This window comes from Lynx canadensis, chromosome A2 (genome assembly GCF_007474595.2).
Source record: "Lynx canadensis isolate LIC74 chromosome A2, mLynCan4.pri.v2, whole genome shotgun sequence".
Taxonomy (NCBI): Eukaryota; Metazoa; Chordata; class Mammalia; order Carnivora; family Felidae; genus Lynx; species Lynx canadensis.
This window is the reverse complement of record NC_044304.2, coordinates 299,511-310,849: the sequence shown is the minus strand read 5'-3', so window position 1 is coordinate 310,849 and position 11,339 is coordinate 299,511. Positions and strand designations below refer to the sequence as shown.

The 11,339-nt window shown below is 60.0% G+C and overlaps 2 long non-coding RNA genes across 5 annotated transcripts; one reads left to right on the top strand and one right to left on the bottom strand.

The window, feature by feature from the left end:
* On the top strand, positions 1 to 3,671 carry LOC115502472. Of its 3 annotated transcripts, XR_003965100.1 has the most exons (4): positions 1 to 1,074; positions 1,378 to 1,440; positions 1,992 to 2,666; positions 2,870 to 3,671. It is a non-coding gene; the product is annotated as an uncharacterized LOC115502472 (long non-coding RNA). The 3 variants fall into 3 exon arrangements; XR_003965105.1 differs by lacking the exon at positions 1,992 to 2,666; XR_003965097.1 differs by having other exon boundaries at positions 1,992 to 3,671.
* Positions 3,672 to 5,840: 2,169 nt separating this feature from the next.
* On the bottom strand, positions 5,841 to 10,349 carry LOC115502486. 2 transcript variants are annotated; one of them, XR_003965109.1, is made up of 4 exons: positions 9,831 to 10,349; positions 9,325 to 9,657; positions 8,404 to 8,739; positions 5,841 to 6,822 (listed from the first exon to the last, which is right to left on the bottom strand). It is a non-coding gene; the product is annotated as an uncharacterized LOC115502486 (long non-coding RNA). The 2 variants fall into 2 exon arrangements; XR_003965107.1 differs by lacking the exon at positions 9,325 to 9,657 and having other exon boundaries at positions 9,831 to 10,344.
* Between the last annotated feature and the right edge of the window lie 990 nt (positions 10,350 to 11,339).

The following is an 11,339-nucleotide window of genomic DNA, read 5'->3' as shown; positions in this document are numbered from 1 at the left end:
CTTGGCGACTTCCTTTTTGCTGAAGATAAAATCGGTCCCAAGAATAAAAACGAACATACTGAGATACTCGTGTTTATCTCCAAAGCACAGCCTCTGGCCTCCGGAATGTTCTTGTGTCATTTCCAGATATTGTGTGGGGTTCCGGCAGACAGCGTGGACACAGCCGACAGAGAACAGGGCCAAGGCTTTAGAGGCAGTTTGTGGTTATTTCTTCCTGGGAAACCTTGGTCTCTGGAACCTTCCGTGGCGGTGCATTTACACCCCAGACCGCGCAGAGTTCAAACCGTGAGGGCCTCCCACCCAGACCCCGAGTCCCCCACAAGGCAGCACCACCGTGCCTGGACCTCAGCAGTGCCCCCGATGCTTTCCTATCAAGGACTTCCAGCAGGAGTGGAAGGGGGCCAGAGGGAGGGTTTGGGGCAGCTTTGATTGCTTTTTCGTTAATAATTTTCCTTGTTCCTCCCCCAGGACACCGAGAGGCTGCAGGGAGCCTGGGTGGGCCCTGGAGGCCCCGGGAGGGGAAACCGGCCCACGTGCCTGGCATTCCTGCTCTGCTTCCACATTGTTTGTTTGTTTGTTTTCAATTACAGCCGGCAGGAGTTCCTCTCTCCTTTCAGATTCTGCCGGGACTTCTAGCAAGTTCTAGAACCACCCCCTGGCCCAGGCAGGGAACGTTCCAGCACCCTCCGGGCTACACCCCCCTCTCCCCACCCAGACACCCACACCGAGGGTTATTTTTCCTTGGAGTGTGTGCATCTAGGCTGCACGTGCACCCTGGCCACGCGGAGCCCACGCCCAGTGTCTCTGGGCCTCCCCCGTCGGAACCGGAACCGCCACCCTGCGGGGAGGTGGGGGGTGGGGACGGCCCCGCCGAGGGCAGCAAAGAGCAGATTTCTGCCGCTTGGCCAGGCTGAGCTGCGGTGGACGCCGAGCCCGGGTCCAGGGGAGGGGGCGCGACCGTGGACGCCGGTGGACAGCGGCCGGCCTCCCTGGTGAGGAATCCCAGCTCGCTGTGAGGTGCACACGCCAGGCCTGTCTTTCCACGAAGTCAGCTTTATTCGGTCATAAAGCAAGGTCAGTGTCATCGCGAGACGGGTTCGGGATCGGAACTCAGTGACATTTCACGACGCGTTGAACTTGGCTTCCTCGTGCACGGGCACACGAGGCCGGGCGGCCTGGGTCAGGTCGAGCTGGGTCAGCTTGGGCACAGGCTGCTTACTGGGTTCGAGCGGCAGAAAGTCTGTTTTGTTCAGAGGTCAGTCTGGAGAGTCTGACGTTTGTGCGAATCCTCCCCTTTAAGGGGATTTAATCAGACTTAGGCCTCGGCTGCTGACGTCCCTGCCTGACGTGTGCCACCCCATCTTGATCTCCACGCAGGCCCTCGGGTTCCTGGCGGGATTCCACCGAGCCCGCAGCCCCGTGTCTGTGTCCCAGTGTGCAGTGAGTGACCTCCTCGGGGTGGGGGGGACAGCGGGCTGGTTCACTGCCCGGACCCTGACAGGGTGTCTATGCTAGGGGCACGGGGGGCACGCCTTGCAGAGCTCAGAGGTCAGGTCAGCTGGGAGCCCGCGACCTCAGGGGCGCTGGTGTGGGGCGGGGAAGGCCCCAGAGCCCCCCTGTGCGACCAGGCCTCCTTCTGGAAGGAAAAGTGGGGAGAAACGAGGTAACATCTCAGGCCCCCGTGTGAGCCGGACGGTTTTTGCGATGAGATTGTTCTCGGGAAACTGGAGATGCGGGGCCAGGCTCAGGCGCGAAGTAGGTGCTGGGGGTCCCGCGGCGGCAGCCCGCCCAGCACAGAGCTGCATGCAGGGGTTCCGGCCAGTGAGCCACCAGCGCCTGGGGTGGGGGGGATGGAGAGTTGCTCGGAGCAGAATTCCTGTTTTCCTAAATTGAGGGTAAGTTCACATAATGTAGAATTATCCAGTTCTAAGTGAACAATTCAGGGGCATTTGGTACATTGGTTATATTGTGCCACCATCACCCCTATCTAGTTCCAGCACATTCCATCACCCCAAAAGAAGCCCCCGTCTCATCAGCCATCATCTCCCCCCGCCCCCACGAGCCCCCTTCTCATCCGTGGACGAGCCTGTTCTGGACGTTTCACACACGCGGACTCACACCCCGTGTGGCCTCTCGTGTCCGGGTCCCTCCCTGAGCGTCGTGTGTTCGGGTCCGTCACTCCTGCTCGCGGCTCAGTGATGTGCGCATGCACGGGGGACGCGTTGGTCTGTGGACGTGCGTGTGCACCGTGGACACGTCGTGTGTGTCCCTCCACAAGTGGGCGGGCATCTTTGGCTGCTGGGAACAGTTGTGAGCGGGCATCGTGGGCACACTCGCGTGTGCAGTTTGCGACGTGCACACACGGGCAGCGAGTCTCTGCCTGGCTGTCTTCCACGGCGGCCGCCCCGTTTTACCGTCTTCCCATCGCTGCGTGGACGCGGCGCGGATCCTGGGGTCGGACCCTGGCCTTGGTGCCTGGTGGACTCAGGCTGTCGCCAGGCACCGCGGACCACGTGGTGTGTTTTCATCATCTGAGAGCCGGGTGCACGGAGAGGGCTGGGAAGCTGGACAAGTTTGGGCAGCCCCAAGCTGCGCTGCCGCCTTGGACTCCGTGGGCTGGTAAAACCTGCCCCGAGTGTTTGCCGCACCACTTTCTTGAGCGTGAGGTTCGTGTCCCTGCGAGGCAAGGCGAGGCGCCAGGGGCCATGACTGCTTGCTCGTCTGTAGTTGCACCTGGTGGCTTCTTTCCAGCGTTTTCTTCCTGAAGTGGGGGCATGGGGAGTGGGGGGACGGGGAGGGCAGAGCAGGGATTCCCCCTCCCCCCCCCCAGCCTGCAGGAGCCCAGGCAGCCTTTTACCCTCCCCTCCAGGCCTCATCGCAACTCGGGAAACTGAGGCTCAGGCAGTCCCAGTCGGTCACTCCTCCCAGAGGTGGGGGATATGAAGCATCATCTGCCTGATCCTGGTTTCCAGCCACCTTCAGGGTCCGTCCGGGCACTGGCAACCCGCCTTGGTCCCGTGGATTCCTGTGATGGTCTCACAGACAGTGGCCTGAGCTCTGCGGAGGCAAATGATGTCCACACACAGCCCACGGTGTTTACAGCAGCTTCATTCATAATTGGCCAAACTTGGGAGCAAGTGTGCTGCCCTTCCTTCAACAGGTGACAGATAGACTGTGGTCCATCCGGCACTAAGAACAAGCCATCGAGCCACGCAGAGCCACAGAGGAGCCTCAGACGCACAGCACTCGGTGACAGAAGCCAGGCTGAGGAGGCGACACACGGGGTGGTTCCAAGTCCAGGATGTTCTGGACAAGGCAGGACCACGGAGGCACGGCTGCCGGGGTGGGGGAGGGTGAATGGGAGGAGCACAGGAATTTCAGGGCCGTGGGTCTACTCCGGACGACACCGTGGTGGTGGGCAGGTGTCCGTGACATTCGTCCGAACCCACGGGGTGTGCCGCACCAGGAGTGACCTCGTGTCCGCTGTGGACCGTGGTTCGTAACGTTCAGAGCTGGCTCACCCGTGTGACTAACGTACCAGACCAATGCACATTGCTAATGATGAAAAGACACCACGGTGAGGGAGACGGAGGGAACTCTGTGCAGGTCCTGCTCAGTTTTTTGTAACCCTCAAACTGATTTTTTAAAAAGCCTATTTTTTTTTTTTTTTAAACAAGGATACTGAGAAGCAGGGCGTGGGTCCTTGTAAAGCAAGGTCTGGATGTGACACCGATGACAAAACGAGCAGAGGATCTGAACAGCTGTTTCTCCGAAGAAGCCATCCGGATGGCTACCAGACACATGAAAAGATGCTCAGCGTCGCTCAGCATCAGGGAAACGCACGCCAGAACCACAGTGAGTCCCCACCTCCCGCAGTTGGGAGCGGCTGAAATCCACAGCTCAGGAAACACGTGTTGGCGAGGACGCCGAGAAACGGGAACCCTCTTACACTGCTGGTGGGAGTGCAAACCAGTGCAGCCGCTCTGGAGAACAGTGTGGAGGGTCCTGAGAGCACAAATACTACCCTTGGGTCCAGCAAATGCACCACTAGGTACTTTCCCAGAGGGAGTGGAAGCTCTGGCGCGAAAGCATCTCTGCTCTTCTGCGCTCACGGGGGGCTTCTCATAGCGGCCCAGACACCAGCGGCCCGTGCCCCGCGGCGGATGAGCGCGTGAAGACGTATCCGCACCTCACATCTTGTCTGTCCGCCCGACGGAGTCCCATCCAGCCTCAGAAAAGGCGATCGGGCCATTTGTGACGAGTGGCGGGGCACGGAGGGCCTTGTGCTGAGGGGCCCAGCCGGACCGAAAACACGAGCACCGTAAGATCTTACTGCCACCTCAAGCTCACAGGAGCGGAGACGGCAAATGTGGCCTCCAGGGACTCGAGGGGGACAGGGAGATTCATCAAAGCACAAACTTCCAGTTACGAGGTGAGAAGGTTCTGAGGATCTAGCGCACAGCCTGGCACACGTGGCGGTCGCTGAGAGAGGGTCCCATTCATTGCTGGGCATCCATCACTATTGATAACTTTCAGAGCATCGTGTCGCCCAAAAAGCAACGCGTCCCAGCGCCTCCCCCGGCCGCCACGAGCCCCCTTCCTGTCCGTGGATGAGCCTGCTCCGGACGTTTCACACACGTGGACTCACACCCTCGCGTGGCCTCTCGTGTCCGGTTGTCTCCGTGAGCGTCGCGCGTTCAGGGTCCATCCGCGGGGCGGCGTGGGCGGGCGCCTCGCTCCTGCGCGCGGCCGAGGGATGTGCGCGTGCGCGGGGGGACACGGACGTCTGTGGACGTGCGCGTGCGCGGTGGGCACATTCCTCTGTGGGCGTGCGCGTGCGCGGCGGACACGCCGGAGGGGCGTGAGCGTGCACAGGGGGCGCCTGGGTGTGGCCACCTCCTGCGTACCGCAAGCCCGCGTGTGCAGGTTTGTGCGGAGCTCGGTGTTCGGGGCTCTGATTCGCTTTCAGCCGGAAGGGGGGCGTTGCTGGGTCCCACGGGGAGTCCACGTTTGACCTTCCGAGGAAGGGCCGACCGGTTAACAGCCCAGCGAGGCCCCTCGTGGCGCGGTGCCTCTCGGCTGCTCCCCGGGGGGGGGGGGGGGGGACTGACGTGTCCTGCCCGTGACTTATTGATGAGCGCAGCTCGGTGGAGCCGGGAGAATTTTCCACGGTTCGCGGTTCCCGTTATAAATGGGGCTGGCGTGAGAGGATGGGCTGCAGGGCCGGCGGGGGGGGTCCCGGGGGGGGGGGGTCTCCGGGCCCGGGACAAGGCCGCCCCACGCCGGCTGCCTCCTGTGGCATCTGCAGTCCCCGAGTGTGGTCAGGACCACCTTGCTCCCCAGCGGCCAGCCACGCCTGGCTCACGACCCTTTGAGGGGCTGGGATGGCCGCTACCGCTCTCGGGGCAAATGCGGCGGCTTCCGGCTGCCTTCGCGTCTGTGACCCCCACCACCCCACCCTTTCTTCCGGGGGGGGGGTGCCCTGCAGTCTCGGCCCCCAACGCGGGGGGGGGGGCGTCTTCATTCCTGGGAAGGTGTGGCTGACCTCAGACCCCCACCCTCACGGGGCCAGGGATGGGGGCCCTGTGTCCCACCGGGTACCTCCTCAGTCGCTAGATGTATGCTCTCTGCCTCCTTAAAAGGTTTGTAAAAGCGCAGGCTGTCCCCTGACAAAGTAGTGGTAATAACCAGAGAGGCCGTTCTCTTGGGCCCGACACTCTGGCCTCTGTCGGTGGGAGCCCGTGGGGACTCCGTTTCTCCAGCCGCACTGGCCCCTCCCTCCCCAAGTTCCCTCTTGCTCCCTGAGTCAGGGACCACTGCTCAGGCGCATTTTACAGGCAGGTAAACTGAGGCCCGGAGAGACCGCCCTTTCCCTTCTTCCCCTGGGCAGCAGAGGGACAAGAGGCCTCATCTAGGGGAAAGGAGTACAGGCAGATTGGGGTCCCCACCTTCCCCCAGACTCTAGGTGACAGCCACACGGTTGTTGGGGTCCCCGGGCCAGGGGCAGGCTGCCAAGGGGTGTTTCTGGAACCAGGGGCACCCAGGCCTCTGCTGCCCGACCATGGCTGTTGGGTGACCCTGGACGCGGCCCTGCCAGCCCCTGCTTGTTCCTTGAAGCCCTGGGGCGTGTCCCGCGGCCGGCACCGCCCCTCGGAGAGCCCAGGCGGGGGTCAGGAACCCCAGACAAGCTCCAGCCACACATTCTGTTTGCCGACTCCTACTTGAAGGTTCTTACAGAACGTACACATACCTTCTGTCCCTAAAAACAAAGCAACCAAGGCCTTGGTTTCACCCTAATAAGGCGGCCTGGGACCCGGCAGCCGGCTGGCTCTGTGAGCTCCTGAGCCTCGGTTTCCCCCATCCGCCAGCCCGGGTCAGGGCATCGCCTGCCACCATACGCAGGTGGTCACGCGAGGGCTCATGGGCAGGTGTCCGCGGGGAAGGGCAGGCGGTGGCCTGGTCGGAGCGGGGCTCTGGGGCGGGGGCCCGAGCTCGTGATCTACCATCTTCTCTGGAAGGTTCTGTGTCAAGTCAGATGCCGGTTCTGGACAGAGGACCCTGGGCCGGCGGGCCACTCTGCGTCTGGCACCTTTCTGCACACTGTGAGCGCTTTTATTCTAAGACACATTTCACAGTCTGTCGGCTGTGGTCACGGTATCCCAGGGACACACGCACATGGAAAACTGCCCGGGGCTCAGCCACACCGATTCAAGACAGGGTCCAAGAACAGACAAAGAGGAAAGAAACGAAGGGGAGAGCAGCAGCTCTGTGCGCCCAGGGACCCGTCGGATGGAGACCAGGCCCGTCCGTGGGCCTCTGCGTCTGCAGAGAGAAGCTGCAAATGTTAAACCTATCTTTTAATTGAGGTAAAATCCACGTAACATAGAATTAACCATTTTAAAATTTTTTTTTTCAGTGTTTATTTATTTTTGGGACAGAGAGAGACAGAGCATGAACGGGGGAGGGGCAGAGTGAGAGGGAGACACAGAATCGGAAACAGGCTCCAGGCTCCGAGCCATCAGCCCGGAGCCTGACGCGGGGCTCGAACTCACGGACCGCGAGATCGTGACCTGGCTGAAGTCGGACGCTTAACCGACTGCGCCACCCAGGCGCCCCGAATTAACCATTTTAAAGTGGCATCCACAAGGCTGTGCAGCCGTCCTGTCTCTAGTTCCAGAACATTCCATCTCCAAAGGAGACCCCGTCCCCATCACCCCCTCTCCCCTCCCCCAGCACCACGAGCCCCCTTCCCTTCCGTGGATGATCTGGACGTTTCACACACGTGGACTCACACCCCGTGTGGCCTCTCATGTCTGGTTCCCTCCCTGAGTGTCATGTGTTCAGGGTCCGTCCCCAGGGTGGCGGGGGTGGGCGCCTCGCTGCTGTTCCTGCCAACGTGTGCATGCGCGGTGGACACGTCTGTCCGCTGATGGACAGTTTGCTTCCAGCCCCTTCCCTGCTGTGAACACCCATTTACACCCATTTTTTTGTGTTGACACCTATTTCTAGTTCTTTGGGGTTCGTACCTACAAGTAGGGTTCTGAGGCTCCAAATATTTGTGCCCAGAAAGCCTGGGCCGTGATTGCCCGCTGTGCTCGCCCGGCCCCTGCCAGCACCCGCTGTCCCCGTGGGAAAATCTGAGAAGACCCGGAGGTGGACCCGGGGGCCCTGGGCAGGGGACACACGTCCTCTGAGAGCCCTGTGGGTGGCCAAGCTCGCATTCCACACCATGTGGTCACACAAATGACTGACCAGCCGGAGTGGACAAGACATAAACAGAGACCTCCCCGTCCCCAGTCTTTTCCATCCGCCTCGGCAGGAAATGAGGTTTTGTAACTTCAAATGGAGAGCTGCATATGCCAACCCTGCAGATCTGCTCAGAAATACCCTAACGAGTGCCAAGGGATGCGTCTTCCAGAAACATCCCTGGCAGACATCTCCCCAAACCAGGGTCAGGAGCGCAGAGCTGGGGCTGCCGCACCAGGTGACCCTGAACACGTCAGGGTGCTTTGGGCAACATTCATCACTTTATCTGTGAGTGAAGCCAGGCTCATTCCCCCTGCCTTCCCGTGGAAAACCGGGAGCAACTTTGGCGGACTGTCTCCTCAACGATTCATGTTAACCTTCTGGCCTGTAAAATTTATTTCTAATTAAACGTGTAGTATTTTATTTGAAACGACTTGGTTTGTTCAAAGAAACCAGTAGGGGAGTCAGAAGGCAAAGCACAGACTGGGAGAAAATACTTGCAGCACACGTAACCCAAAAAAGGACTCCGGTCTAGAATATGTAAAGAACGCTCACAAATCAATGACAAAACTCAAACAACCTAATTTAAGAAAACGGGCCAAAAATTTGAACTGGAAGTTCCTGAAGACAGACACCCAAATGACAATGAGCACGTACTTGATGGTCCGTACTGATGGACGCCCGGGTTCTCCTGGACACCTGCTGCAGCAAACACAGGCGCACAAGGGTTTGTCTCAAGGTATGTGTTCAATGCTTCGGGGCCTCCGAGTGGAAGTGTTGGGTCACGTGACAACTCATAACTTTTGAGGAAACTCCAGACTATTTCCCGTTGTCTCCACTTCACAGACGAGGGACCGCAGCTCACGGGAGCCAGGAGCCACGCAGCTGAGTCCAGACCTGGGACCTCAGGATCCCCTCCGTCATCTTGGTGACGCATTCCTCGTCCACGGGGGACTTGGCCTGCAGGCTGATTATGTGGTCCCATCGAGGAACCTAAGTATGGGAGAAAAGTCCCCAGGACCCCTGGTCAGCCTGTGGAGCTCAAGGACACCCCCGAGCCACTCCGCTCCCAGCCGGGTCCTTCCTCCTGCAAAGAGCTCCCGGTGGGGAGACAGACCCTCGTCCACAGCTGGACGGAGGTGAGATGGGGGGCTGCTGTGGACAACGGTCAGCGGGTCCTCAAAAAGCTCAACATGGACTCATCATATGACCCAGTGACTCCACTCCTGAGTGTCCACCCCCAGGAAAGTGCACACACATCCCGGTAAACACTGGACATAGCGTTCACGGCAGCCAGAACGTGGGAATAATGCTGACGTCCATCAGGTTAAGGAAGGACACACGACGGGTCCGCTGCGCACGCGCACGTCAACAGATGACCGTGTCCACCGCGCACGCGCACGGCCCTCGGCCGCCAGCAGGAACAAGACGCCCACACCCACCGCCCCGCGGACGGACCCTGAACACACGACGCTCAGGGAGGGAGCCAGACACGAGAGGCCACATGTGAGTGATCCCATTTATCTGAGGTCCCTAAAATGAGCAAATCCATAGAGACAGCAAGTAAATACAGGTTACCTGGGGCTGAGGAGGGGGGTGACTGCTAATGGGGGCGGATTTCTTTTTGGAGTCAGAATGTTCTGGAAGTTGATAGAGGTGATGGTTGCACAACCTTGTGAATGTACGAGAAACCCCTGAATCGTACACTTTAAGAAGCCCAGCGGTCAGTTTTATGTTATGTGAATTTTGCCACGATGTTTAAAAGTGGGACAATGAAGGTGGCTGCCAGCGGCTGTCAGAGTGCGAGGGTGGGCGCTGCCCGCGGTCACGCACGGGGCCAGGCGGGCCCTTCTCAGGGGCTGGCCATGCTCTCCATTGTCATTGTGGCCGCTCCAGAAAGCAGGGGGGAGCCTCGGTGGAGAGGCATCGTCGGTGTCGTCAGTGTCACCGTGTCACAGCGCGATGGCTCCCCCACCCCCAGACAGGAGGGAGGGACAGAAGTCAGGCAGACTGCAGCACCCCCCACCCTCCACCCCTTCCCCACCTCCATTGTGTCATCCAGTAAACACTTATTTAGCACCTACTGTGTGCGGGCCTGGGCTGGTGCTCCATTGGGTGACCTCGCGTTAGGTCAGTGCAGAGGGAGGCCCGATCCTGAGGGTCTCACCCCTGGCGGCAGCCTGAGACCTGAACCCAGCGGCCCCTCCCCCGGCCCCTCCCCCTGCTGGCACTCCGCGCAGCTGCGTGGCCTGGGTCCTGCAGGTGGCCTCTCTCTGGGGCTGCGGGTCTTGGTCTGTGACCTGAGAGCCTGTCGCACTTACTCAGCCAGAAGTTACTGAGCAGCTACTACGTGATAAGGGGGGAGTTGGGCGGAGCCTCGAAGGGGGTGCGGGATCAAGTTGAAGGGGCATTTGGGGAAGTGTACTAGACGGAGGGCACCGCGGGTACAAAGGGCCTGAGCCTCGAGTGCACCGGGCGTCCGGCAGGAGCAGCGAGGAGGCCCGTGTGGAGTGGAACCGAACGAGCGATGGGGAGAGAGGGAGCGGGCCTGCAGGGTCCCGGGGGAGGCACCGCGGAGCCCCCGACGGCCGCGGGCAGGGCTGGCACCTGCTCGAGCCGGTGCTCACCGGCGCCCTCTGGCGGCCGCGGGGAAACAGACCGTGAGCGGGGCTCAGGGGAGGGGGCTGGTCCCGGACCCGTGTGGGGTCCAGTGGGGCCGTGGGGGTACAGTGGCGGGGGGGGGGGGTGGGCTGGCTGGGGGGCCCCCAGGCCCTGCTCCACTCTGCCTCCCTCTTAACCCCACGGAACTCCGTGCAGTGAGCCCCTAGAATTCTCCGATGTTGCCAGAGGCTCTTTGCCACATGAACTCTCCGGGGAGAGCTCAGCAAATCCCCAGCAGGAAACCAATGCAGGAAATACAGTTCGCAGAGTCAGGACTGGGGACAGAATGATACATTCTCTTTGTCGTTTAAATTTAGACAAAAGAATGCGTGTGCGCGCGTGTGTGTGGCTGTGTGTGTGTGTGTAACTAAAACGATGGTGTGTTTTAATACACCGACTTTTCAATTTTGCGATATTTTTTCCAACTACTTCAGTGTTCTAGAAAAAATTAATTGAGGGGATTTCAAATACAGAGAAACATGTATAAAGGGCATGTTTTTCTCTAATATGGCTTGGTAAGTCTCTGTCCACCACCACTCCCCTCTTTGATATCTCCACCAGCCTAGGGGCATTTTGTGGGACCGGGACCACCCTGACCCCTACCTGGGCCCTAAAGGGGCTCTGAAAATGCCTGCCAGTTAGAGCAGCGGGAACCTGAAGGAGGCAGTAGGCGGGTTTCCCTGGGGAGAGGGGAGAGCTGGTGCAGCAATGTTTATGTTGTGCCGCCCCCTGGTGGCAGTGTGCATTTGCTCTCAGCCTCAACCCAGGATAACTGGTCGTTAAGTCCCTGGTTGTCTGGTGAGGATTCATTTATTTACTTTGTCAATAGCGACAGGAGTGAAGAGCCAACATTTTTCCAGCATTGACGGTATGCCAGGTGCCTGGTAACCCTCAAGATGTACCACTCCCCCCCCCCCCCATGAGGGCGCACA